Raw genomic sequence first — 27,817 nt, forward strand, 5'->3', positions numbered from 1 at the left:
ATCAGGGTTAGATCTGATCAGGGCCGCTAACGGTTCTATAGCAAGGGCAAAAAGCAGGGGCAACAAAGGGCACCCCTGCCTAGTGCCTCGTTGAATCAGGAATCTATTGGAACTGAAGCCGGAATAGCGGACAAACGCTTGGGGATGGGCATATAAGGTATCTATCCAACGGAGAAAATGAGGGCCAAAACCCCACTTAAGCAGAATATGTTTAAGGTAGGGCCAAGAAACAGTATCGAAAGCCTTACGTATGTCAAGTGATAATAAATGCATAGGGATGTTTCTGGACCTAGCCAAGTGTTGTAATAAAATAACCCGACGTATATTATCGCTCGCTTGGCGCTTAGGTATGAACCCTACCTGATCCTTATGAATCAGCCCTCCAATATGCGGGGACAGTCTCAGGGATAAAACTTTGGCTAAGAGCTTAATATCGAGATTCAAAAGTGATATAGGTCTGTAGTTTGACCATACGGAATGATTAGCATCAGGTTTGGGTATCATTGAGATGGAGGCTGTAAGTGTATCTCTGCCAAAAGTGCCCCCCTTCAAAAGAGTGTTAAAAGTGTTCGCTAAAAGAGGCGCCAGGATATCTGCAAATTTTTTGTAATATAGCCCCGTAAATCCATCTGGGCCAGGTTGTTTATTAGCTTTAATTAGTTTGATAGCCTGGAGCACTTCAGAGGGCGAGATCTCCATGTCAATAGTTTTTCGGACCTGGACAGGAAGGGAAGGGAGGTGAGTTGTCTGCAAGGGTGACTCAAAAAAAAAAAAAGGGGAAGGGGGAGGGGGGGGGGATCTATTGGGTACAAATGTTCAGTATTTTGTAGTTAGCTGCGTCTTGCAGACCGGGGATGTTCAACGGAAAATGCGTAGAAGTTGTTCATAAAGATTATAATGTGCCACAAACACACAAAAAAAAAAAAAAAAAAAATTCGGGAAGTGAGAATAAAAACAACAAAGATCCTCTACACATAGGATCTTCAAACATAGCAGGCTGATTAAGTCGGTGGGTCCAGGATTAAGACCTTCATTAACCGGGGCAAGATATATGATTCAAAAATAGTGCATCAGGGATCCCTCAGCGAGGCACAAAGACCTTGGGGCTAGAACGATTTTCAACAGGAGCCTTTGCAGGTGTTCCCTTACGGATGGACCTTGGTGACCGTAGATCTCTGGGGTCTCGTTTAGGAGTAGCCGTATGAGGGTAGGGGGTCAGACGTGCAGGGGTGCGCGGAAGTGCGGTCTCAAACTGTTGTTCTGGAATAGCCAACCTAAGAGACTCCAAAAGGCGTTGTAAAGCTTCGGGGGTAGTGCAATTATATTGCTGGCCATTGTATGTAAAATGAAGAGCAAAAGGAAACCGCCACACATATTTGATTTGGTGTTGAATAAGAACCTGTAATTGCGGCTTCATGGCTCGTCGTTTCGTGATTGTAAGAGGAGCCAGGTCAGTGAACAGTTGGTATGTGTGTCCTTGGAAAGTAAGTGCGTCTCCTTTATTGCGCGCAGCGGCAAGAAGTTGTTCCTTCGATCTGAAGAAGTGGAGTTTAATAATAATGTCTCTTGGAGGACCGTCGGCTTGACGACGCGTTAGGGCCCTATGTATTCTGTCGAACTCCAAACGTTCGATTGGAATCTCTGGGGAGAGCTCCTGGAATAGGGCCGTGGTAAAGGACTGCAAATCTACGACTGATTCTGGGATGCCCCTCAAGCGTAAGTTAGCTCTTCTGGAGCGATTTTCAGCATCTTCAAGTCGAGAAAGCAGCACTGCATTCTCTTCACGAAGCATTAATTGCTCTTGAGCTTGTTCTTTAAGAGTAATTTCCATGTCGTCAGCTCTAGATTCAAGGTCTGCGGTGCGCTGTCCCAATTCACGTATTTCACGTGTTAGTTTAGTGGTAATTTGGTCTGATGTCGCTTTAAGTGCCTTGTGAAGCATTTTCTCTATATGAGAGAGGAGTTCTGTCTGCGGCATACCTGGAGTTGGCAAAGCAGGGAAGTCCTCTAGGCTGGGTCCGCACTCCTCATCAGTGTCATCACTGCGGTGATCGGCTGTGTCCGCTGGAGAGCTGGAGCGTTGTGATGCGGCCTGTGCTTGTGCCTGCGCCGCCATCTTGGACGAGGCCCGCGCGAGCGCCTCTTTGATCGGTTTCGGCTTAGTTTTGCCTCTGTGCCCCGTTAGAACCATCCCGGGGGGAGCGCGGTGTTGTCTCTGGACAGTACCGGTTAGTTAGGTGTCACTTGTGCTATCAGCAGGATTATAAAAGCCCGGCGGAGCTCTAACGAAAGGCGTCCATCTCGTCGAGCTGCACGCATGCGCCCCCCTTGTTTTTATTTTTTAATCTACAGGAGGTTGTTTAGTGTTGGTACCCCTTGTTATTCATTTCACTTATTTTTTGGGAAATGTACCTGCCTGCTCACAAATAAACTGGCCTTTTGGAAGGAAAACACACACACAAGTATTTCATCAATCAATAAAACCTTTATTTTGGTCGCAATAAACTAAAAAGAGGAACGCAGCGCTGGAGAAACTTGTTAATTTGGTGCAGCCTTTGGCCCCCAGGGCAGACATGAACAAATTAGAATATAAAAAAATGGTGGCCTGAGGAGTACATATCTCGGGGAGAGAAGTCTGGTCCTGAAGTCCTAGAGAACAGGAAATTCAGATGCCATTTATGTCCCCAGGATGTGGATCTTCAAGAGGCTGCATCTTTTGGCAGACCAGACTGAACCCAGGCCATCACTCACTCGTCTTCCTTGGGCACTTCCCTCCAGGCATCCTTCGAGGCTGTGGCTGGGCTCCTGTAGTTGGGGCAGGAGGAGGGCGTTGGTCGACCTCCTGGCTGCCACTTGCCACAGCCTCCCCCCGACTGAGGTCTTCCTGTGTATGACATCGTTTTAGTTTTTTTTTAGGGGACATCGTTTTAGTTTTTTGATCATCACACCATTTTGTGCTCCTGGCTTTTGCAAATTGAATGTTACCAAATAGAACAGACTATCATTCTGAGCCCAGCATTTTTCTTTCCCATCCCAATCATTTTTGGTCACTACTGTCTCTTGAGATGTAAACTACTTTGATAAATCACAACTTACTGTTCAATAAGAACATCTAGTTAGCATCAATAAATGTAACACAAGAAATATGTTCAACAATGCAATACCTGTCTCAAGCTGGGCCCCACCACATGTTGCTGCCTGGATGGCCCTGGTTTGACATCAGAAGCCTCAGCTGGGGGTGAAGGTTGTCTTGAAGGAAGACTGGAGAGTGGTGGCCTGAGTGGTTGCCTAAGTACCCCCTGGTCTACCAGAAATTGCAGCCTGTCAAAGTGAACCATCCTGGGGTAATAAACGGCATCTGTATCTCCTGCTCTCAAGGACTCCAGGTGCTTCTTTCTCTCCCTGAAATATGTAATCCTCATGGCCCCAATTTTCCCATTCAGATAGGCCATGATCCGCACCAAACAAAGCAGTTTCTCCAGCGCTGCATTCCTCTTTGTTATGTCGGCATAAAACTTGTTGTGGAACTGCCACAGGCAGGGCATCTCCTTGTAGAGTTCTAGGAATAGCCCCATAAAATTTTCATTTTGGAATGGATCCATATTGTCTGCAAGACACAACACAAGACAAACCCTCAAATACTAATAATGCCATTAAAAACCCTCCTAATCTTGTCCCAACATCGGCCTATATAGAAGCAGTCTAGTTTAGTGAAGCACCAAGTTAAAATTTTTACCTTCGTTTGCACGTTCGTCACGTCCGCGCCTCACTCTCTTCCCAGATCATACGGATGATACACGCGTGTTGCGTTTTATATACAGTGCGCATGCGTGAAACTCCGCCCGCCCCTGGCGTTCTTTCTAGACTATTCCCCGCCCCTTCGCTTCCAGCGCAGTGGGGAGAGCACATGGCGGAGAGAACGCAGGTGCGCACTAATAATAGTTCCACTAACGAGGAGGAGGGTGAGTAAAGCCCGGAGCCTGAAACGTCCCGATCCAGGAAGACAAGATTTAAGGCCTCAAATATGTCTTTTGGAGAGATGTTGGAGATGGTCGACATATTGAACAGGACCAACTATAATGAGAAATATGGACCTTACCCAAACCCAAATATCAAAAAGGCCAAGATCATGACTAAAGTTGTGAAGAGTCTTCATAAGAATTTTGGGGTACGCCGATCCAAGGATCAACTGAGAAAACGCTGGTCAGACCTAAAACTGAGGGAGCATGAGCAGTACCTAAGGATCAAGCGTGTTCTTAAAAAAGTAAGTAGTTGTCGTGTGTTCATATGATTATTCTTGCTTGCATGCTGCTCCATGTGCTTTGATTTCATGTTGTGCATTTTAAAATGGCCACTTTCAAGTTCATGGTTTCATTTGTTCGTAAGAAACATCGTTCTGCAGGGAAGTATTCCAGCTTAACAAAGTGTACCCAATAATGTTCTCACCTTGTAACTCGGCCCAAAAACACAATTGTACAACACTTCCAAGCAATGTTTCAGATTCCTATTTCTGCCTTCTGTGTGCTAATTATTCTTTGTTTACATTCTCATAGGGGAGAGAAGACTCGGCAAGTATGAGGACACCAGGGACCACACCCCTCCCAAAGAAGGCGAACTTCCAAAAACACAAACAGAGGAGCAGGATCAGGAGGAGGAGGAGGAAGGAGAGATCGTGGAGGTTGGACAAATTGTCACCACAATAGGTGAGTGTCGGAGAACACAGCTTTCGGTAAGCTCAGCAATGTATATCATCATATTTTTATTACATGGTGTGTTTTTTTGCTTTGTTTTGTAGGTGATGTGGAAGAAGATTCCCGTTTTACCAGTGAAAGTGCCAAGATCTTGATCGGGGAGATAATGGGGTGCAATCGTGATTTGGAAATTATCCAACAAAACATCAATGATGTAAAAAATAAAATGAAGAACATCGTTGATGTTTTGGGGAGAGTGTGAAACAACAAAAACTAGATAGGGTTTTATTTTTGCTATTTTAAAAACAAAATGTTGTATTTATTGAAATTCCAAATTTAGAAGATGCACAGAGTGTGTAAACATGCGCTATCTCCCATCATGGGGGATCAATGTACATGTTTTGTGGAAAGTGTCTGAGATGAAGGGGTTGCAGGCCCAAATCATGTACATTGATCCCCCATGATGGGAGATAGCACATGTTGACACATTGTGTGCATCACCACCCCATGTGGTGAAGGCAATATCAGCCCAGTTTGTACATACTCAGATCTGATATTGTCATCACTTTTCAAAGTTGAACTTTGTAAGTTCCTGTGTTCAGTATTTTACGGTTTAATGCATGCCTGTTTACACAAAAACAACAAGCAATCAAAATTCTGATTAAACTCTGTTTTGGATACACACAATCTCTTGGTTTGTTGTAAAAACCTTTTCGAAAATGCACATGTGAATGTGCTTGTATTAAAAAGTTTAATTATCAACAATGTGTGGCTTCCCTTTTCATTGCGCATAAAATGTATTTGTAGTCAAATTTTAGTTTGTGCTGAGAAGGAGTGTGATTTACAAAAGGCAATTCCACTTTGCACTCCAAGTGCAGTTTCAGGTGTACTTTTGCAGTGCACTTGTAGTGCATAGTGGATGTGCCTTTAGTAAAAAACACCCACAGTATAGGTGTAAATTTGGACAAACATGCCATTTTCCTGCCATGGTACTGAAAATGAGCACGATTTTGGTCAGTAATGCACTACATACATTAGTTACAAAAAGAAGGTGTGTGTGTAGCAGACCCACAAAATAATAACATTATCTGAAGAAGAGACTGTCCCCTCATCTCGCTCTGAACTTGGGTTTGCACTGTTGGTGAAAAAGGCACAACTTAAAAAAATGGCAAAGTGGGAGGCCACAGTCTGCCATTCCTGTGGCGTTGAAGGACACTGTGTAGTGAAACAAGAACAAAAATTAGTAATTTGACAAATCAACATTGCAAGCAGATTAGACACCCACATTTTTGGTCAAAATAAGTATAACATTTTGGGAATTGAGCATTTAAAGCCTAAAGTATAAGGTCCCCTTATGAGAGTCATCACCCCCCCCCCCCCCCATATGATGGGCCCTTGCTAAAAAATGAGGGGGGATGTTTAGGACAGGTAACCCTCTCCACTTGATTGAGAGCTGAATGCCTAAATAATGTGTGATACTTTGTGAAGCCCCTCCTTACACTATTGGCAGCCCACGGGACAGGTAAGAAGTGTCATAATAACAAAATAAAAACAAAATGGAAGCACATTTTGACATTCTGCTATTACATAGCAAGAAAATGAATGTGTTAAAAAAAAATTGCATTTGAAAGTATTGAGGCAGGCCCTTACACTACATGCTTAGGTGAACTCGTCCATAAATATGATCATGAAAAAGGTAGGTATAGTGTGTATTGGGTTTGGTCAAGTCATCAGATAGAGGATTGCTATCAGCTGAGCTAGCAGTTGGGGGGAGGGGGGTTCCTAATGAGTTTGGCACAACCCCGAAAATTAAAAAAAGGTCACTTTGCATGAATTGAAGCACACACATCACATTTGTAGACATTTTAGGGGGTGTTTAGGGGAAAGCAATACTATGGAGCTGACAAAAAACATTGTTAAGTGACTAGACTATAGTTTTATGGGCCAAGAAGAGCATGGTGGGGAAGTTAGTGAGGCAAATATGCATGAGGACAAAGGGGCAGAGCATATGAATTAGAGCATATTGCAATGATGGTAATTAGGGAATGAGGAAAGAAATGCAAGACATTAGCAATCATGAAATACATAGAATGTGATGTTTAAGGATAAAACTTAGCTTCATATAGTCTTTCTGCAGGACCTGAATGATGGCAAAACAGGTCTCTGGAATAATGATCCCCAGAGCCTGGGGGGAGATGCCTGTAGAGAACTTGAGGTCCTGAAGACTTCTCCCTGTCGCCAAGTAGCGCAACATGGCGATGAGCCTCTGCTCCCGAGTGATGGCTTGCCACATGCATGTATCCTGCCTGGTGATATAAGGGGTCAGCAAAGCCAGCAGACGGTGAAAAACGGGGTCCGTCATCTGGAGATAATTCCTGAAATGATCAGGATTATTCTCGCGGATCTCACGGAGCAAAGGCATGTGCGAGAACTGGTCACGCTGGCGCAACCAATTCTTGGTCCACAAACGCCTCCCCTCCCTGTTCATGGACCGGGCTGGTGTCAAAGTAAGAACCCCAACACGAAGCCCCTGCACAGCACAAACTCTACGACGAGTACGTAGACAAAACATGGTTTGTAAACGGTCGGCTCGTCAGAACGGACACCAGAAAGCACCGATAAACAGCAAGGCCTGAAAGAACAACCTAAATAGCAGAAGCAAGCAGACAATAAAAAATGCCTTTCAAAGCGTACTATACCAAGATATAGTCCACAATGAGAAACAAATACTTAATGACTGCATGCCCTGATTATCAGATACGCAAAGACAAGCAGAAACCGAAGAGCAGTAGCGATCTGAATCACTAATTTGAAAAGCGTGAATCATCACTCCCCAAACTTCTACTAACACAAGATCAGCAGAAGGAGCCCAAAGGGTGCTGGACGTGGTGCTGAACTTCCCTTTTCTAGTCCCGCCGTACACGGCTTACGTCACCGCGTTCTTGGCAACTGCAAAATCCGACAACTTGGTCCGACTGTGTGTATGCAACAGTTTCGGACACAATCCGTCAGACAAAATCCGATGGATTAGGTTGGCAGAATGTCGGACCGTGTGTACAGGGGCTTAGTGTAGCAATATGGTCACATTTAATGAAGGTACAACATTTATTAAGCCATATGGTTAATGATTAAAACAGGCACATCTAAGTATGCAGGCATCCGGGGTAAAGCTCTCCACCTAAACCATCCACCATCTATGTCATCTCTTCCATGCTGCGCTCCATGAGTGCTTCAAGCCTTGCTTTCAAATTGCTCTACTGCAGGGTAGTCTTTACCCAGGATGCTTGCATACTTAGATGTGCCTCATTTAATCATCCAACCATGTGAGTTGCTAAATGTTGTACCTTTATTAACCACTTAAGCCTCGGAAGGATTTTCCCCCTTAATGACCAGTCCTTTTTTTGTGATACGGCACTGTGTCGCTTGAACTGACAATAGTGCAGTCATGCGACACTGTACCCAAACACAATATTTTTTTGCGCTATATGCAAAGAAAGAGTGAGAATTTTGACAAAAAGCTATTTTTTTTTATTTTTGCTATAATAAATATCCCCGCCAAAAAAAAAAAATTTTCCTCAGTTTAGGCCAATATATATTCCATATTTTTGGTATAAAAATCACAATGAGCGTATATTGATTAGTTTGCGCAAAAGTTACAGTGTCTACAATATAGGGGCTCTATTTATGGCATTTTTATTATTATTTCGTTTTTTTTACTAGTAATGGCGGCAATCTGCGATTTTTAGTGACATTGCGACATTGAGGTGGACAGATCAGATACTGACACATTTTTGGGACCATTGACATTTATACAGTGATCAGTGCTATACAAAATGCACTGATTACTGTGTAAATCTCACTGACAGGAAAGGGGTAAACACTAGGGGGCGATCAAGGGGTTAATTGTGTACCCTCAGTGTTTCTAACTGTGGGGGGACATGACTGACTACAAGAGGGAAGGGAGAAGGGAAGTGAGAGACGATCCCCCACAGACTTGGATTGCGTTAAGCAAAATGTCAAAATTACAAATTGGAAGGGTTTAGGAAAGGCAGTGCATATTTAACCACTTGCCGACCAGCGCACGACAATGTACATCGACAGAATGGCACGGGCAGGCAAATGGGCGTACATGCATGTCCCTTTAAATTTGCCGCCCTGCCATCGGGAGCGCGCTGCTGGCAGCGCGCTCCCGCTCTGGTCGGGACCCCCGTGAGTCCGGTCGCGGGACCCGCGGACTCGATCGCCGCGGGCATCCCCGCGATCATCTCACGAGCGGCCGAATGGAGAAGTGCCGTTGCAAACAACATTTCTCCATTCTGCCTAGCAACTAGTGACGCTGATCTCTGCTCCATGTGATTGGAGCAGAGATCAGTGTTCACTAAATGAAAGCCCAACCCCCCCACAGTTAGTAGCACGCCCCTAGGAACACTTAACCCCTACACTGCCACCCACTGGTTAACCCCTTCACTGCCAGTGTCATTTACACAGGAATCACTGCATTTATATAGCAGTGATTACTGTATAAATGACAATGGTCCCAAAAATGTGTCAAAAATGTCCGATGGGTCCCCCACAATGTCGCACTCACAATAAAAATCGCTGATCGCCGCCATTACTAGTAAAAAAAAAAATTATAAAAAATTATTAATAAAAATGCTATAAAACTATCCCTAATTTGTAAACGCTATAACATTTGCGCAAACCAATCAATAATCGCTTATTGCGATTTTTTTTACCAAAAATATGTAGAAGAATACGTATCGGCCTAAACTGAGGGAAAAAAATGTTTTTTTATATATTTTTGGGGGATATTTATTATAACAAAAAGTAAAAAATAATGCGTTTTTTTCAAAATTGTCGCTCTATTTTTGTTTATAGTGCAAAAAATAAAAACCGCAGGGGTGATCAAATACCACCAAAAGAAAGCTCTATTTGTGGGAAAAAAAGGACGTCAATTTTGTTTGGGAGCCATGTCGCACGACCGCGCAATTGTCAGTTAAAGCGACGCAGTGCCGAATCGCAAAAAGTGGTCTGGTCTTTGACCAGCAAATTGGTCCGGTCTGAAAGTGGTTAAGCCACAGTTCCCATCTCTTATGAAATTTTGATGAGTCATTGAGAACACTTGACATTTCCTCAATGACAAACATTGGATTAATTCGATCTTTAACAGCTTGAAAAGGAAGGGCTATTGATTATTTAGCCACCAGAAATATGTATGTAGCCAGTTTTTGTGATAGGAGCAAAAGCCAGGTATAAACTGGTGAAGAAGGACTACCCAAGCTTTCCTTGAGACAATCAGATGGAATAAGGTTTGAAGGAGGCCAAACAGTCTATATGTAAAGGAGTCCAGCTTCTGCAGAATCACAATCCAGTGACATAGTTGTAAATATCAGAAAACTCTGACTTGGGTGCTTGGTAATGGTCACAGAGAGAGACACATGTGATGAAGGTGCGTAAAGGTCAAAAAGTAGCAAACTTGGGTGAAGCCATGGGCCAATCATAGATCATTTGCAAGAACCTGCCTGTTCCACTTTAGGGGGAAAGCGAGGATTCTGGAGGATAGGAAGTAAAGGCAGGAAGGGGGGGCATAAATTCGCCTGAATAATGGATCAAGTCCCACACTTTCAAGCTGTGAACCTTCAAGGGATAATGTGGAAGCCATTATAGGGACAGAGTGACAGTTCAGAACTTCTAAAAGTACCCATAAGAGAACACCTAATGTAGTGTGTAAGAGGGATATTTGAGAAATCAGTGCTGCTTTGTAATACAGGTCTATATTAGGGACCTCCTAGCCCCCCTGCATTGTATGAGTATACAAAGTCCCACAAAAGGCAATCGAATGCTTTATAGATATGCGGGGAAAGGAGGAAACCAAGAATCCTATGCTGATGCAAGAGGTGAATAAGGTGGACTACTTTGCTGATGTTGTCTCCAGCTTGACTTCCTGGGACAAAGCCAACTTGGTCCATATGAATGAGGACTTGGGAATATCTGTAAAAGCAAGTACCCAAAATGTTGCTTAACAATGTTATATTAATGTCCAAGAGAGAAATGGTCTGAAAGTGTTAAGGATAAGTATTACCAATTCTCTTTATTTCATATTACTAAGTTCATTATTACTCCTTTCTTTTACCTTAATAAAAAAAAATCCCCTTTCCCTCTCCACTTATAAGATGCATCTTATATGTTATAACTACTGTGATTGAATAACTCAAATTATTACCTGAATTACTACAAGATCCACATTATTTCTGGTTAAGATGTTATGCTTTTTCATAACCTACTTTGTATTAAAATGTATTCTTTCCATTTTTTTTTTTATAATTTTTATATAAACATAAGATCTTACATACATTCAAAAACATATATACAAAACATTCAAAAACAAAAGAATGGATCACTCCTAGAATATATCTTTTTCAAAGCTTTCAAAGTTCTTCATAGAGAAAGAAAAAGAAAAGAGCCCATATTTCCTTAACTTATTCCATCATTCAATTTCCCTCCCTCAAACAAACCCACCCCTCCCCCAACCCTCAAACCCTCTATACAAATTAACCATTCCTTATTGAAAAACCTGAACCACCAGAAATACTTAAAGTGATTGTAAGGGCTCTTTTTTTTTTAATAACAAACATATCATACTTACCTCCACTATGCAGACAGTTTGCACAGAGTGGCCCTGAACCTCATCTTCTAGGGTCCCCCGGCAGCTCTCACGGCTCCTCCCCACATCAGATAACCCCCTAGGAGAAGTAATCTCCCAAGGGGCTTACCTTGCAGGTACCCGCATCATTGGAATTGATTGACAGTAGCGGGAGCCAATGGTTGCGCTGCTATCAATCTATCCAATCAGGAGCCAAGAACCCTGGGCAGAGAGACAGCACGTCACCGCCGGGTCAAGTTCCAGGGTTCAAATAAGTAAAATGGGGGGGACTGGGGGGTCGGTCACTGACAGGTGTTTTTTCACCTTAAGGCATAGGATGGGGGGGGATAAGGGGGGCAAAGACCCTCTATCCCTACCAAATAGTCCTGTTCCCATTCTCCTTTACTACAGTGAAAGATTATGTGTCAGAAAATTGTGATTTATTAATTTTAGTTTAAATTTAAGAGGATTGATCTATGGTAGGACAGCTACTTATAATTTCCCCTAGATTCCACTCTAAGTACTGTCATTTACTTACAAAAAAAAAAAAGAAAGAGGAGGAGGCTTCTAAATTACATTCTCACTGCCCATATAAAATTAAATAAATCAAGGATTGTTTAGTCCTATAACATTTCAATTCCAAATCATTTTGTAAATATATTAATTCTTCCATTAGTCTAATTCTATATACTTCCCTGAGCCAATCCTTTATTGTCTGTACTTTCTTTGATTCCCATTGCTTCGGGATTAATGCTTTTGCTGCATTTAACAAGAATGGGGTAATTGCTGCTCTATAATTTTTCCTTGAGCCACCTATTGCATGAAACAGACACTGCCAAGAATCTTGCCTAATTTCAACCTTGCTAATCTTCTTAATTAAGCGTATTCCCTTCATAATCTCTTTACAAACATGTTTAAGATGGAAATAGTTATACACAATGTATGCTTTATTCTTTATAATAAATCTTTATAAAAAAAAAAAAAAATGTGAGCCTGGAGGGAGTCTTGGAGAAGACAGATATCCTGTTTAAGGGGGGTTAGGAGGGAGAATATTTTTTGTAGTACAGGCCTGTGAACCAAGAACCTTAGGGGGCTCAGAGGTAAGATTGCCATTGTAGGCATGCAATTACATTGGTTTAAAGGGTTTCCCCACTGAGTTCATTTTTTTGGCCAACAAGAACCCTGGTTTGTTAACGCTGGAATAAAATATTTGTTTGGACCACCACAAGGCTTACCCCACTCTGTCATTGAGGGGTCCAGTTCCATGGCTGGAGTATTCAGAGACTTCCTATTCAAGAGAGTAGGTCTTGTAGGTGAAATGTGTCAGGGAAACAGTAGAAACCAAGGCTTCCCTGTGCACCTGCATGATAGAGTAGCGCTGCGTGATACATTGGGCCAGCACATATGGGTGCGCAATACAACAGGGCGGCTCACGCGGGTGCGAGATGTGGCGCATCTGCGTGGGCACATGCACGCTATAGTGCTCAAAGTGTCCCCCGGCGGGCCTATAAAAGGCAGATATGACCCCTGTTTAATTGCTGGTTTGTCTTTTCAGCTTCCAGTGTTCCTGTTCCAAGCTCTGTGTACCTGTGTCTGCCTGTTGTGACCCGGATCGTCTTGACCTCCTCTGAATCTCTCCAGCACTTGACCCACGGCTTACTCTAAAGGACTTCGCTATGGCCTGGCCACCGTGTTTGACCCTCGGACTGCTCAAGGACTTCTCTATTGCTTGACCATTGTGTATGACCCCGACTTGCCCTAGGACTTCTCCAGTGACTGGACCTCCGTGTTTGACCTCAACCTCCTCATCAGACCCTGCTCCAGTCTCCATCTCCGGATCAAGGTGTTTGAGCCCCGGCTGGGTCTCTCATCGGTCCAGTGTCAAGTCCGCCCTCCACAGTTCTTCTCTCCGCCAGAATATCTCCACGCAAGCCTCTCCTAACTGCTGGCGACCCGTGGCACTCCTCCATGCCTAATACCCTCTGTGCCACCTTCAGGGGTATAGCGCACTCAACTCCAAGGGGAGACGCTCCTTAGTGAGTACCCGACAGTACAAACCAGCCATGTCAGGGGCCGACAGAGTCGGTTCCCCCCTCTAGGCCCTCTGCCATCAGGTTGCGGCCCTTACACAGGCTGTACAGAGACTTCAAGATGGCTACTTTCAAATTGAAGGCCGCCTCCAAAACCTGACTATACGACAGGACGGCTCACGCGGGTGCACAATGTGGCGCACCTGCGTGGGCATGTGCACGCCATATCGCTCAAAGTGTCCCAAAGCGGCCCCCACTTTTCCTGCGGCCTGCCAGGTTGCGTGCTTGGATAAAGGGTCTGGTATGGATTTTTGGGGGGAACTCCGAGCCATTTTTTTTTCAAATTTGGCATGGAGTTCCCTTTAAAATCCATCCCAGACCTGAAGGGTCTGGTATGGATATTTGGGGGGGCACGCCACATAATTTTTTTAATTTGACGCGAGGTTCCACTTGATATCCATACCAGACCTGAAGGGTCTGGTAATTGAATTTGGGGGTACCCCACGCTTGTTTTTTTATCATTGACTTTTAATGACTGTTCTCTGTATTACAGGGAGCCGACAATTCATTTTAGCCGCGAGTGATTTTAAACTTTTTTTCCTGCAGAAATGACACTTTGTGCAGGGACATTTCTAAGCACGGGAAACATGCGCCCCTTTACAGGCATACTTTACACCCCCCCCCCCCAGATAGGCAATTTAAAGCAATATTACACATTATCGTTTCACTTTAAGCATTATTAAAATCACTGCTCCCGAAAAATCGCCAGTTTTTAAAACTTTTTTTTGCATTGATACATGTCCCCTGGGGCAGGACCCAGGTCCCTAAACACTTTTTATGACAATAACTTGCATATAAGCCTTTAAAATTAGCACTTTAGATTTCTCCCATTTACTTGTACAGGGTGTTCCGCGGCTTTTCGAATTTGCCGCGAACACTCCAAATTGTTCGCTGTTCGGTGAAGAGGCGAACAGGCAATGTTTGAGTCGAACACGAGTTCGACTCGAACTCGAAGCTCATCCCTAGTCCCATAGAAATGGTCCGAAAGCGCTTCTCCATCCAGCAGCCTTTGCTTCTCGCAAATTAAGCCCACCAGAAAAGAATTATGATGTAGGTGACGGGAATTACCAGCCCTAAAATTTGCTCTAGAGGAGTGGAGATACTTACTGGAGGGTGCGTCCCAGCCCATCATGATCTTTACGGACCACAAAAACCTGGAGTGTCTCCGAACAACCAAGCGCCTTAGACCTCGACAAGCCCAATGGGCATTATTCTTCTCCAGGTTCAATTTCCACATCTTCTACTGACCTGGCTCAAAGAACGGAAAAGCGAATGCACTCTCCCGAATGTTCCCAGAAGCCAACAAGTCAATAGAACCGGGGACCATCTTATCCCCACATAAGTTTCTCTATCTTATCCAGCCTAATTTTAAATCTGCCATTAAACAGGTCTCTAGCCAGTGCACTGAACCCAAAGTATCTCCCTTGGAAAGAAGAGATGGTTTGCTGTGGGCCCAGAACAAATTATTAGTTCCTTCTCCTGTAAGACTTAAAATTTTACAGACCTTCCATGACCATAAGATGGCAGGGCACTTTGGAGTACAGAAAACCTCTGAATTAGTCTGTTGTTCCTTCTGGTGTCGACAGGTTGGAGACAGAACTGTAAAAACTATGTTCAATCCTGCATTACCTGCCAACGCAGAAAGGGGTCAAACACTAAGGCCTGGGGGCTCCTAGGACCATTATCCATACCTGAATGACCCTGGAGGGAGGTCTCTATGGACTTCATCGTCGACCTACCCCCCTCTGAGAAATTTACCGCTATTTTAGTAGTAGTCGACCACCTCTCAAAGATGGCACACTTTCTGCCCATGATGGGCACTCCTTCTGCTCTGGCTACAGCAAACATATTTATCAAAGAAGCAGTTAGACTTCATGGGCTACCTCACAACATCATGTCTGACAGGGGAATCCAATTTACCTCAACGTTTTGGAAGGACCTCTGTAAATGTCTAGAAATCAAAACCTCCATCTCTTCAGCATACCAGCCGCAAAGCAACGGCCAAACAGAGAGGACTAATCAGACTCTAGAACAGTATCTCCGTTGCTTCTGCTCTTGCTCCCAAGATAACTGGTCTACTCTTTTCCCCTGTGCTGAGTTTGCTTACAACAATTCCACACATTCTGCCATACCAAACGTCTTTTTGGGCCAGTTATGATTTCCACCCCTCCTATTTGCCGGATTCCATTCCTGAAGTCTTAATTCCTGCGGTACAAGATCAGATAAACTTCATCCAAATTTTTTTCAGATCCAGGAGGCCATAAAGAAGGCCAAACAGAACAGTTATAAGGAATATTATAACAGAGAGAGAAGGAGTAATCCAAACTTCAAGATTGAGGACAAGTTATGGCTATCTGCTATCAATTTCAAATTACCCTGTTCACCACGTAAATTGGGCCCAAAGTTCATTGGCTCTTTTGCAATTAAGAGGGTGGTTAACCCTGTGGCTTTTGAGCTAGCCCTACCCAGTTCTTATAAGAAACACCCAGTGTTCCATGCATCTTTACTGAAGCTGCTGGTTCCCAGCCCTTTCTCGGGAAGAGAAGAACTACCACCTCCACCAGTTGAAATCGAAGGTGAAGAAGAGTTTGAAGTGGAGGCAATAATGGACTGCAGAAAATGGAGGGGACGGAGCCAGTACCTAGTTAAATGGAAAGGGTATCCTCCATAAGATAACTCCTGGGAAACTTCTAGCAATGTATATGTATATCCAGAGGCTGCCCCTTGGGGAGGACACTGTCAGAGGAATAGTAGAAACCGAACTTGCCAGTATTGTAGCTTCCCTGTGTGCCTGCATGGTAGAGTAGTGCTGCGGCGCATACGGGTGCTCAATACAATGGGTTAGCGCATACGGGTGCACGATACAACGGGCCGGCACACGTCGTGCCTCTCCATGCCCAATACCCTCTGTGCCACCTTCAGGGGTATAGCGCACTCAGCTGCAAGGGGAGTCACTCTCAGCATCTCGTGTCTGGTGAGTACCTGACAAAATGTCTCCTGAAATATGATGAGAGACTCAGTCCAACATCAGTGAAAGTACAGGAGGTCTGGGCGAGAAACAATACAGGCTTGCAAGGTCAGTTCTGACCAAGAAGTAGCCAGTATATTTACCAGAAGTTTATATTCCAAGATCCACTAAGTGATGAAGAAGGGCACGCAGTTGAGTTTCTTGTGCCATGAAAAGTAGTAGCTCCCAAGGGGTACTGACGATTCAAAGAAGAATTTACAGCAACACTGGCATCCCCATAAGGAGCGATACACCTTTACTATGATGTGAAATCACTTTTAAAAGGAAATAGAAAAATCTTTGATGGAACTTGTTAGGGGCATAATAAGTCACTAGGGTAACCTCCTGGTCAAAGATATTGCCTTGTAAAAGTAGATAATACCCAGTAGAGTCTGCTATCTCCAGAGAGCATAAAAATAGTATATTTCAGGAAAAAACCCAGGACCCCTTATGTTTTTCCTGAGCAGATGCTGTGTAAAAGGATGAGTAATGTGAATTTAGGAACACTGGAGCAGACAAGGCTGGAAACCAAGTCTCTTACAACCAGACCATGTCCACTTCTATTTAAGGAAATAAGAAGAGAAGGAGAAGAGATAATAGGAGGGAAAAATGGGGTGGCAAAGGGAAGAAGAGGTGACTGGGGAAAAGGATCCCGGCCAGGGACCTTAGGTGGGATGTCAGAGCGAGAGAGTAGGGAGAAAGTACCAAGCAGGCAATAAAGACCAGTGAGATACCCAGAACTAGTGGTATATGCTAATGAACTAGAACCCACTCTGAGAGGGCAGGAAAGCAATACCTAAAATGGCTGAGTAACAACCATCTGAATAGGCTAGAAACTCAGGATAAAACAGGCAGAAACCACAGTAATAACAAGATTAGCAAGACAGAAAGACCTGATTGGATCCATACAAAAAACAGATTCTGAAGGGTTACCTATTTTGGTTACCCCAATAAGTGAACATGGACTTTGTAGGTATGGCCTGGATGGGATATATGTCAGAGAGCCAAACAAATTGCAATGTTGATACAGAGCAAGAAATTGGTATAAATCAATATATGGCCAAAATGAAACATCTACTTAAAAAGAAAGCTAACCTCTATTGGCATATTGAATTTCTTAACAAATATATTCGTGAAAACATAAGTCCTTTAGGTCTAAGAGTACAAGTCTTGCCGTCATTCCAAAACACTACCCCTGAGTTCAATGTGGCCTGGGAGAACATACTTACATCATGTAGCACTAATTTAATGAAACTGTTGATTACACAACATCAATCTGAATTGAATACGTTAGATCAAGACATCTTACTGCTACAATCTGCAAATTAAACTTTAAAGACTCATACCCTTCATGAAAACGGTGGCCGGAAATTAAGGACTATGTTACCAGAATTACCAGGGACATTATTTTTAAAAAGCAAAATAAACTGTCCAAAGATAGACTCGCCTTTATGGAAGGCTTTGCCTACCGTTGGCAGTTAACATCACACAATAGAGGTTCAAGGCCTAATTTTCGCAATTCAAAAAATAAAGGTTATGCTTATTCTACCACTGATGATGACACAGAATCTGACTCTACTTTGTTCTCTTCACAGCTCACGTCCAGAAAAGGCAGCTCTACCACTCACTTCACTCATCCAGGCGCACGTAATCGGGATCTTGGTGGTGGGTCTCACACACCATACAACAAAAAATGTCCCCCTACATTGGATACTACTCTCACTTTACACAAATCTTTACATGATAATTCACAACTCCAAGGCACTGGTAGTTATTCACAAGGAAAATACTTGGGGGCTACTACTTTCCAAGCTATCCAGATGTTGAACCCCAAGCACAACCTAAAACCTCTTTGTCTAATACTAATCTCACTGGAACTGTTGGCAGTACCATTGCCCCCCATTCCATTTCGACAAAAGCGGGTGTTTCTGATATTGCGGTATCACTTCCAAACTATCCACTGACCTCTCTCCCACCAGCTACACAAATACAAATGAATGGCAACATTCTATGCTTTACCAAAAATACACAAACATCCTACTATGCCTCCAGGGAGGCCGATAGTATCAGGGATTGGCTCCCTTACGGAGAATACAAGTCGTTTAGTGGATTCCATCTTGATGCCATATGTACTGGCTCTACCCTCATATACCAGAGATACACTTGATTTATTAAAACATATTGAAGGTATAGTCATACCTCCTGATGCCCTGCTTGTGACTTTAGATGTGGAGGCACTTTACTCCGGTATCCCTCACGAGCAGGGCATCAGGACAGTACGGACCTTTTTACGAGAACAAAATCATCACCGTTGGGAATTTTGTGAATTAATTTTGGATCTATTACAATTCATACTTACACGTAATTGTTTTTTATGTAAAGAGTCCCACTACCTCCAGGTACGGGGAGTGGCCATGGGCACTTGTTGTGCACCGGCCTATGCTAACCTGTACCTGGGGGGGTGGGAACGGGATTTTTTTTTCTGATGATGCCTTGTCGATGTATACCAGCCAGGTTTTGTGTTGGCTGCCACACATCGATGATGTATTCATCATTTGGACAGGTACCCCTGACAGTCTCAATTCTTTTGTTGATATTCTCAACCAAAATTCATTCAACCTTAAATTTACTATGGCTAGTCATGCATCTAATAATTACTTTTCTTGACCTTACTATTTTCAAAGATGATGCGGTCTGTATTGCTTCCACTCTGTTCAGAAAAGATACAGCAGGCAATACACTTTTGCACGCAGCTAGTGCACAACCCAATGCACTTATACGCAGCATACCATATGCACAGTATGTTAGGCTGCGTCGTAATTGTACTCACACAGAGGAATTTAAATTTCAGGCAAATCTACTCCATGATCGCCTTAAAGCTAGGGAGTACAGCAAATCTCTTTTAGGCAGAGCTTACAATAAAACTCTACCTCAATTGTAAGATTTGTAACCAGATTTTCTAATCATCACTTAGAATTTCGTGAAATTTTAGCCTCTCATTGGCTTATACTGTGTGCGGATCCAGTTCTTGCTAAATATATAAACACTTCTCCCAATATTACTTTTCGAAAATTGAGCTTTTTACATGATAAACTTACGTCTAGTGATTGTTCTACTACATCTTTGAGTCAATCACGATATGGGATATATAGATGTGGCAAATGTGCATTTTGTCCTTGGATCCAGACAGGTGAACAGTTCACACTGCCCAACGGTGAATGGTTTATCCCTAAGTTCTATGCTGACTGTGAACCTCGCGGTGTGGTTTATCTTATGTTATGCAAATGTTCTGCTTTCTATGTGGGCAAGACTATTAGACAATTTCGTTCTCACATTAAGGATCATGTATATTACTCTTCAGGTGGAAAAATGATTATGTCAGTTAGTAGACATTTAGATTTATATTATAAATTTGACACCTCCATTATCTCCTTCATTGCCCTCACCGTGGTCCCCCAAGACCCACGAGGAGGTGACTGGGATAAACAAATCCTCAGAAAAGAGACCACATGGATTGAGCGACGTAATGCGATTTATGCCCCAGGTATCAATGAGGCCCAGTCATACAGACCCTTTCTTTAGAGTTTTTCTATGTATATCTATCCTTGATTATGATTTTCACATATTATCTGGATAAACTACCCTCGCTTGCTATTCATTTCACACTTAAATTTCCAGCTTGTCTGATGTTTATCCGATTTTCCATTCTTGTCCAATTTCTAGCCTTCCTCTTATGTCTTTAAAAATATATGTAAAATATCACACTATCCACCTTTGGTAGGGATTTTATGATATATATTTAATATTCTGTGTTTTTTTTCCAGTAATGCCCTCAAATAAATGTAGTATACAATTTGTGATATTACATTAATATAATATATTTAATTGTATACGGTTGTTGTTCTCTGTGCAAGCTCTGTCTTTTTTGAAGCACTGGTTCTTTGTTCTTATGACGCAGGGACTGGTCGTTTGAGGGATGGTTCTCTTGTATGCCCCTCCGACCGTTCCTCTGTCACTTGCCGTGCTCAGCAATCCTTTGCACACTCTCGTTACTACATTCTTATACGCAGGCGCACTGGTTACTGGTGGGCGCATGCACGGTGACATTGTTGGCCCGTCCGGATGGCGTCACATCAGCTGCTCGACGATTGGTTGACTACGGACGGGACGTGCCTACTTAAGACATGCCACCCAGCATGTCCTATGTGATACTTTCTAGTTACATTGTATCTTTTGATGTCTGTGGCTTTAGCTAGATTATATTCAGACATAGGTATGGTCTTTTCCTTCCCCCTTTTTTTTGATCTTTTGGCAACATTTTTCTCTTGGCACTTCACTCAAGTCTATTTTTACTCCAATACCCCCTTCTGTCTTATCGTTGTAGGCTATCTGGCCTGGCTGCATTGATTCCTTTTGAAAAACCCACCTGTGTTATTTTAGCTTTCTGCTTTTTAATATATTTGGTATCCTGAGCTACAATTGACCTTGGTTTTTTAGTTTTATCTGTGCTAATGTGGTCCCAATTTCGCCCCCAGTCCGGGTATAATATTTATATTCTTTCAGATTTTTTGTATTCTTAATATTTTTTAAAATTCCTTCTCTTTTTTTTGGCTTCCTATAGTATTACCTATCCTGGCTCCAGTTCATTACAATTAAAACGCCTTCTACACCAGACCCCTCTCGGGCTTGCTGGTTGAAGAAAAAATATACATGGTGTTTCCTTCTGCTGGGATCTTGTATATTTATTTAGTCTGAGATATTTTAAGCTACTATCAATTTTTATTCCACATCGTTAAATTTAGTAAGTATTTTTTTCTATTAATCTTAAAAAATATTGCGCTTTTTTTTTTTTAAATCTTTTGTACGATGTTACATAGTGGCCCCTATAAACTGTCTCTTTTTTGTACCGGTATACCATCTTAGACCAGACTGTACAGATTGCACTTTCTATTTTTTGTTTTTTAGTATATATATATATATATATATATATATATATATATATATATATATATATATATATATATATATATATATATATATATATATATATATATATGTATGTATATATATATATATATATATATATATATATATATATATATATATATATATATATATATATTGTTGTTTCTGTATTTTCATATTCTCTTTATGTTTTGTTAGTCAGTCATGATAAGCTCTGGAAGAAGCATGAAGATACGCAAAAGATGTCGAGCATAGCACCATCATTCAACCACTTTTGATGTTCCACGATTCTGTCTTTATACTATGTCTTGGATTGCTAAATTTTCAAGAGATGTTTTTCTCTTCATCACTAAGTATATTATGATGATAGTATAATAGCGGTAACGTCTTTTGGATGAATTCTTGACTGTTTATGATTGTTTTTGAATTTATTTTTGTTATATATGTAAATATAATTATATCTTTTTAAACAAATGTCTTTGTAACCGTGCCTAGAAAGTCCATAGCCCTTTTTTTCTTTTTTCATTCTTATAAGATTCTGAAGGGTGGTTAGGGTAAAAAAAATTACAGTGAAAGTTTTTGTGAATATACAAAAACATTTCAGATACAGCTTATGTAATGGACTGCCACCCAAAACCTCAACCCATTGGGCAAAAACACAAAACGTACAGTATTAATTGACATCACAAGTCCCAACAGAGGCCAACAGGACCAAGGGTAGTATGTAATTGACAGGCCACTCCATAAAACTGCAGTATAGGGATCCAACACCCTGTTAACAAGAGTCCTGTATCATGGACCTGCAGTATATGAGCCAGAAACGGAAACGTCCAAAAATACAAAAATGCATATGATGACAGGAACCTGTATAGCGTCCATAACAAAAATGTAGCTGAAAATAACCTAGAAAAAAACAGCCAAATCTGGCAAACATTAGTCCAGTGTCCATATTGGGGATCCAGCTTTGGAGACAAATAGCAGTTCCTGGAGGACATGACTAAACAAAACACACCCCTAGGGGATCCAGAAAAAAACAGAGAGGACTCAAGTCCCAAAAAGTCCATAGGAACTAGAAAAAAACACCAATAAAAAATGTCAAGGATCTAAAGAACAGGCAAAGTTTCCCCTGTCATACTGTTCAGCCAGGATTAGACCATGGAGATCCTGATGTAAAGAGTGTACAGGGGAGGATGCATTTATGATTGTCACCTTCTCCCACTGGAGCCTCAGATAACAGGAGGGTGAACATGAAATGGATTACTTTGCCAGACTACAGGGGTCTTCAGCTGCAGCAAGCCATCTTGCCTTTAGCTTTCCTCAGGGTAGTGATAATGTGGGTCCAGATGAGTAAAAATAAGCTTGAACAGAAACTCCCATTTGTACTTGATCCCCTGAGCGAGTAAAATTGAATAATTTTGTTTCAGTTGTCTGTGCTTTTTGATAGTAATCAGGTCCAAGTCTGACCTGACTAATATAAGTGTACTTGGAAGGACAGATCTGGTTTATCTCGAACTTCCTGTAAGAGGGTTCTCTTTTTGCTGTAATAGGTAAAGTAATAAAAATGTCCTGTGGGGGGCCAGAGCCCTATGTATGAGGTCAAACTCTAACCAATCAATGGGGATGTAGGGTAAGAGTTCTTGGAAAAGAGCTGTGGCTGTGAAAGTACCATCTACTGTACAATGAATTCAGGGAGACCCAATAGGAAGAAATTACCTCTGCGGGAACAATCCAGCGACAATGTAAAATATGGTCCCTACTAAGTCTTATTGACCCCATATCTCACTGTAAATAGGTCCGATCATGCCATATTCCTATTACAAGGGATGTTTACATTCCTTGTAATAGGAATAAAAGTAATCAAATTTTAAATTTTTTTAAAGTGTCAAACTAAAAAAAAAAAATTAACAATAAAAAAAAAAAAATTTAAGCGCCCCTGTCCCCGTGAGCTCGTACGCAGAAGCGAATGCATATGTAAGTCCCGCCCACATATGAAAACGGTGTTCAAACCACACATGTGAGGTATCGCCGCGAACGTTAGAGCGAGAGCAATAATTCTAGTCCTAGACCTCCTCTGTAACCCAAAACATGTAACCAGTAAATAAATTTAAAGCGTTGCCTATGGGGATTTTTAAATACCAACGTTTGGCGCCATTCAACTCCAGTCCTCAAGGTGCCCCAACAGGTCGTGTTTTCAGGATTTCCCTCAGATGAAAAAGCTGTGGTAGATACCAAGGCAGTGAAACTGATCAAACCACCTGTGGAAAAAAAATGGCAAGCCTGAAAACAGGACCTGCTGGGGCGCCTTGAGGACTGGAGCTGAGAAACACTGACTTCACCAACAGTCTGATGGGACCACAATTTAGTGCACGCAGAACAAGATTAGCGATTTTTTGGATAAATTCTGGTGTCTCTGGCAGACTTTGGATGGAAATAACACATTTTTTCACCACAGTGAAGATGCCAAACTTTGGATAGAAGTTACAGATGAGGAAAAATTGGGTTTTGGGTGTTGGTGGTGCCTTCAACCCTTAAACAAAAAAATCTCAAAAGAGAAGTTTCAAAATAAATTTACAAAGCTAATTTGGAAATTGCTTTATTTTCTTATCTCACCATCTTCTGCTTCATTTTCGACTCCTTATATATACACAATACATTATTACATCTAATGCCATGTACACACAATCAGATTATCCGGGGTCTGCGGGTGGGGGGTTTATCAGAATCTGGGAGCCCCCTACCCTATATGAATGAGTATGGGGTACGATGTTCATTCACCTGGGGAAAAAAGTGTACATAAAAAAAACACAATACAGCTTTTTAAAATACTTCATTAGACAGCTCCGGGGGTCTTCTTCCATTTTTGGGGGTCTTCTCGTCGAAAACAGAAGAAGCGAGCCTTGAGAGTAAAGGAAATCCCCCTCTTTGTCACATTATTTTGCCTCGAGCACCCTGTCCATAATGCCACACAGAGTATGCTCCAGCAGGAGCACAATGGGGATTGTGTCACTGATGCATATATTGTCACGGCTCACTATCATTTTCGCTTCCTTAAAAGGTGATAGTACAGTGCATGCATCCTTTATCAGTAGCCATTTGCATGGGGAAAACAAGCCAAGCCCCCTGAGCCTGTCCTTGTGCCATACTCACACAAGTACTCGTTGATGGCCCTCTGTTGCATGTGCAGCTGCTGTAGCATTGCCAAAGTTGAGTTCCACCTGGTCGGCATGTCACAAATCAGGAGCTTTATGGGCAGGTGGAATTCCCATTGAATTTCAGCCAACCAAACACTGGCTGTGTATGACCACCTGAAATGGCTACAGACTCTTCTGGCCTGCCTTAGAAGATCTTGTAAACCTGGGTACCTGTTTAAGAAATGCTGCACCACCAAATTGAGGACATGGCACATGTGTCAACATTCCCTGTCGAAGGGTGCACAGAAGGTTAGTGGTATTATCAAACATCACCATTCCTGGCTACAGCTGGCATGGCCTGAACCACCTCTGGGCCTGCCCCAGCAGAGCTGAGAGAATCTCTGATCCTGTGTGGCTCCTGTCCCCTAGACAGACCAGCTGAAGCACTGCATGGCATCTTTTAACCTGACTCATTGAATAGCCCTTTGAAAGCTTAGGTTGTACTGGTGGTTCATAGGACAATTCAGAAGAGGAGGGCATGGAGGAGGAGGAGGAGGAGGGGGTGGAGCTGACAGATGTCGCATAATCATCACCAGTTGTATGGAGACATGGAGGTAAAACAAGCTCCAGCACAGAGCCCTGTCCTCCATCCTTCTTAGTTGCAAGCAGAGTTACCCAGTGTGCTGTAAACAAAATATATTGTCCCTGACCATGCCTGATGGACCACGTGTCAGCAGTAATGTGGACCATTCTGCTGACTGCCTTGTCCAATGATGCCAAAACATTGCCTTCCATGTGATGGTACAGAGCTGGAATGACCTTACGTGCAAAGAAATAGTGACTGGGAACCTGCCATATTGGAACTGCACATTCTGCCAATTTACGGATGGGGCAAAATCCACCAGATGGAAGGCAGGAGTTGTAAAGCCAGCAATATGGACAAACTGTAATTTAGACACTGGGCATGTGGTTGGCAGGTAGAGTTGGGCCGAACACCCCCCCCCCCCCCCCAGTTTGGTTCCTGCCAAAACTCTCATCAGACCCAAACCCCATTAAAGTCTAAGTGTCAGGGGGCCCTTAGTCTGCCTGTAAAGTGGCACATCTGTACCGTGTATAGATCCTGCTGCGTAAAACTGACATTTATAAAGAATAAAAAAAAATTACACTTTAATTGCCAGCAATACAATAAAAACAGCGTGGGGGTCCCCCCTCAATCCATACCAGGCCCTTTGGGTCTGGTATGGTTGTTAAGGGTAACCAATTTTTTCAAAATAGCGTGGGGCCCACTGCAAAACCCATACCAGACCCTTATTTGAGCGTTCAGCCTGGCAGGTCAGGAAGGGTCTCTTCCCAACAATCTTGGGCTGGGGTTGTGGGGGTCTGAGGGCCTATTGTAATCTAGAAGGCCCTTTTAATAAAGGGGCCCCCAGATGCCAGCCCCCCTACCCATTCATTCCTGAGTACCTGAGTACTCCTACCCATTCATCGAAAAAGTGTCAAAAAGAGATAAAAAAAAAACGAATTTTAAAAAATATGACTTTGTTAAAAAAAAATTAAAAATGTCACCCAATGTAGATCCATCAACAATCACATCATCGCCACCACCGCCAGACCCTCCACCCATGATGAAGTCTAACTGCCATCTGCATGCTCCGCTATCTGACAGGTCTTAAATAGGTAAGGGGCGGAGCCACCTGGCAACATCACATGGTGGCACCGCCCCACGTGACATCACAGATCAGTGCATGCTGGGTCAGTGACATCACATTGGGCAGTGCCACCAGGTGATGTCACCAGGTGACCCCGTCTCCTACCTACAGTATCTCACAAAAGTGAGTACACCCCTCACATTTTTGTAGCACTCATGCAGCCCCAGACCATGACACTCCCACCACCATGCTTGACTGTAGGCAAGATACAATTGTTTTTGTACTCCTCACCTGGTTACCATCATACACGCTTGACAACATCTGAACCAAATACATTTATCTTGGTCTCATCAGACCACAAGACATGGTTCTAATAATCCATGTCCTCAGTCTGCTTGTCTTCAGCAAAATGTTTGTGGGCTTTCTTGTGCATCATCTTTAGAAGAGGCTTCCTTCTGGGACGACAGCCATGCAGACCAATTTGATGCAGTGTGTGGCGTATGGTCTGAGCGCTGAAAGGCTGACCCCGCATTCCTTCAACTTCTGCAGCAATGCTGGCAGCACTCATACATCTATTTCCCAAAGACAACCTCTGGATTTACACTGAGCATGTGCACTCACCTTCTTTGGTCGACCATGGCGAGGCCTGTTCTGAGTGGAACCTGTCCTGTTAAACCACTATATGGTCTTGGCCCCTGCAGCTCAGTTTTAGGGTCTTTGCAATCTTTTTATAGCTTAGGCCATCTTTATGTAGAGCAACAATAATTTTTTTCAGATCCTCAGAGAGTTCTTTGCCATGAAGTTCCATGTTGAACTTCCAGTGACCAGTAAGAGATAGTGAGAGAGATAACACCAAATTTAACACACCTGCTCCCCATTTACACCTGAGACCTTGTAACACTACATAGAGGAGGGAAAACAGCTAATTGGGCCCAATTTGGACATTTTCACTTAGGGGTCTTCTCACTTTTGTTGCCAGCAGTTTAGACATTAAAGCGGGAGTCCGCCGGGAGTTCCGCCGTTTTTTTTTTTTTAAAAGCCAGCAGCTACAAATACTGCAGCTGCTGACTTTTAAAATAAGGACACTTACCCGCCCAGCGTGCCCGCGATGTCGGCACCCGAAGCCGATCTCTCGATCGTCTCTCGGGTGCTGTCGCCGCCATCTTGGGTATGGGAATCAGGAAGTGGAGCCTTTTGGCTTCATTTCCCAGTTCCCTACTGCACATGCGCGAGTCGTGCTGCGCAATAAGGATGGTCCCGCTGTCTCTGGGATCCGTGTGTTTCCCAGCAGGCAGCGGGGGACTTTCAGAAAGGGGCGTAGATTCTGCAGAATCTACGCCCCTTTCCACAGATAGCTATGCCGGAAGTGGGTGCAGATACCTGTACTGTACAGGTACCTGCACCCCCCTCCCCCCTGAAAGGTGCCAATTGTGGCGCCGGAGGGGGGAGGATTCCAATGAGTGGAAGGTCCACTTTAGGGTGGACCTCTGCTTTAATGGCCGTATGTTATTTTGAGGGGGCAGCAAATGTACACTGTTATACAAGCTGTACACTCACTATTTTACATTGTAGAAAAGTGTCATTTACTCGGTGTTATCACATGAAAAGATATAATAAAATATTTAAAAAAAAGTGAGGGAT

Source organism: Lithobates pipiens, unplaced genomic scaffold, assembly GCF_037356315.1.
Source record: "Lithobates pipiens isolate NorthernLeopardFrog02 unplaced genomic scaffold, aLitPip1_a1.2 Scaffold_16, whole genome shotgun sequence".
Classification (NCBI taxonomy): domain Eukaryota; kingdom Metazoa; phylum Chordata; class Amphibia; order Anura; family Ranidae; genus Lithobates; species Lithobates pipiens.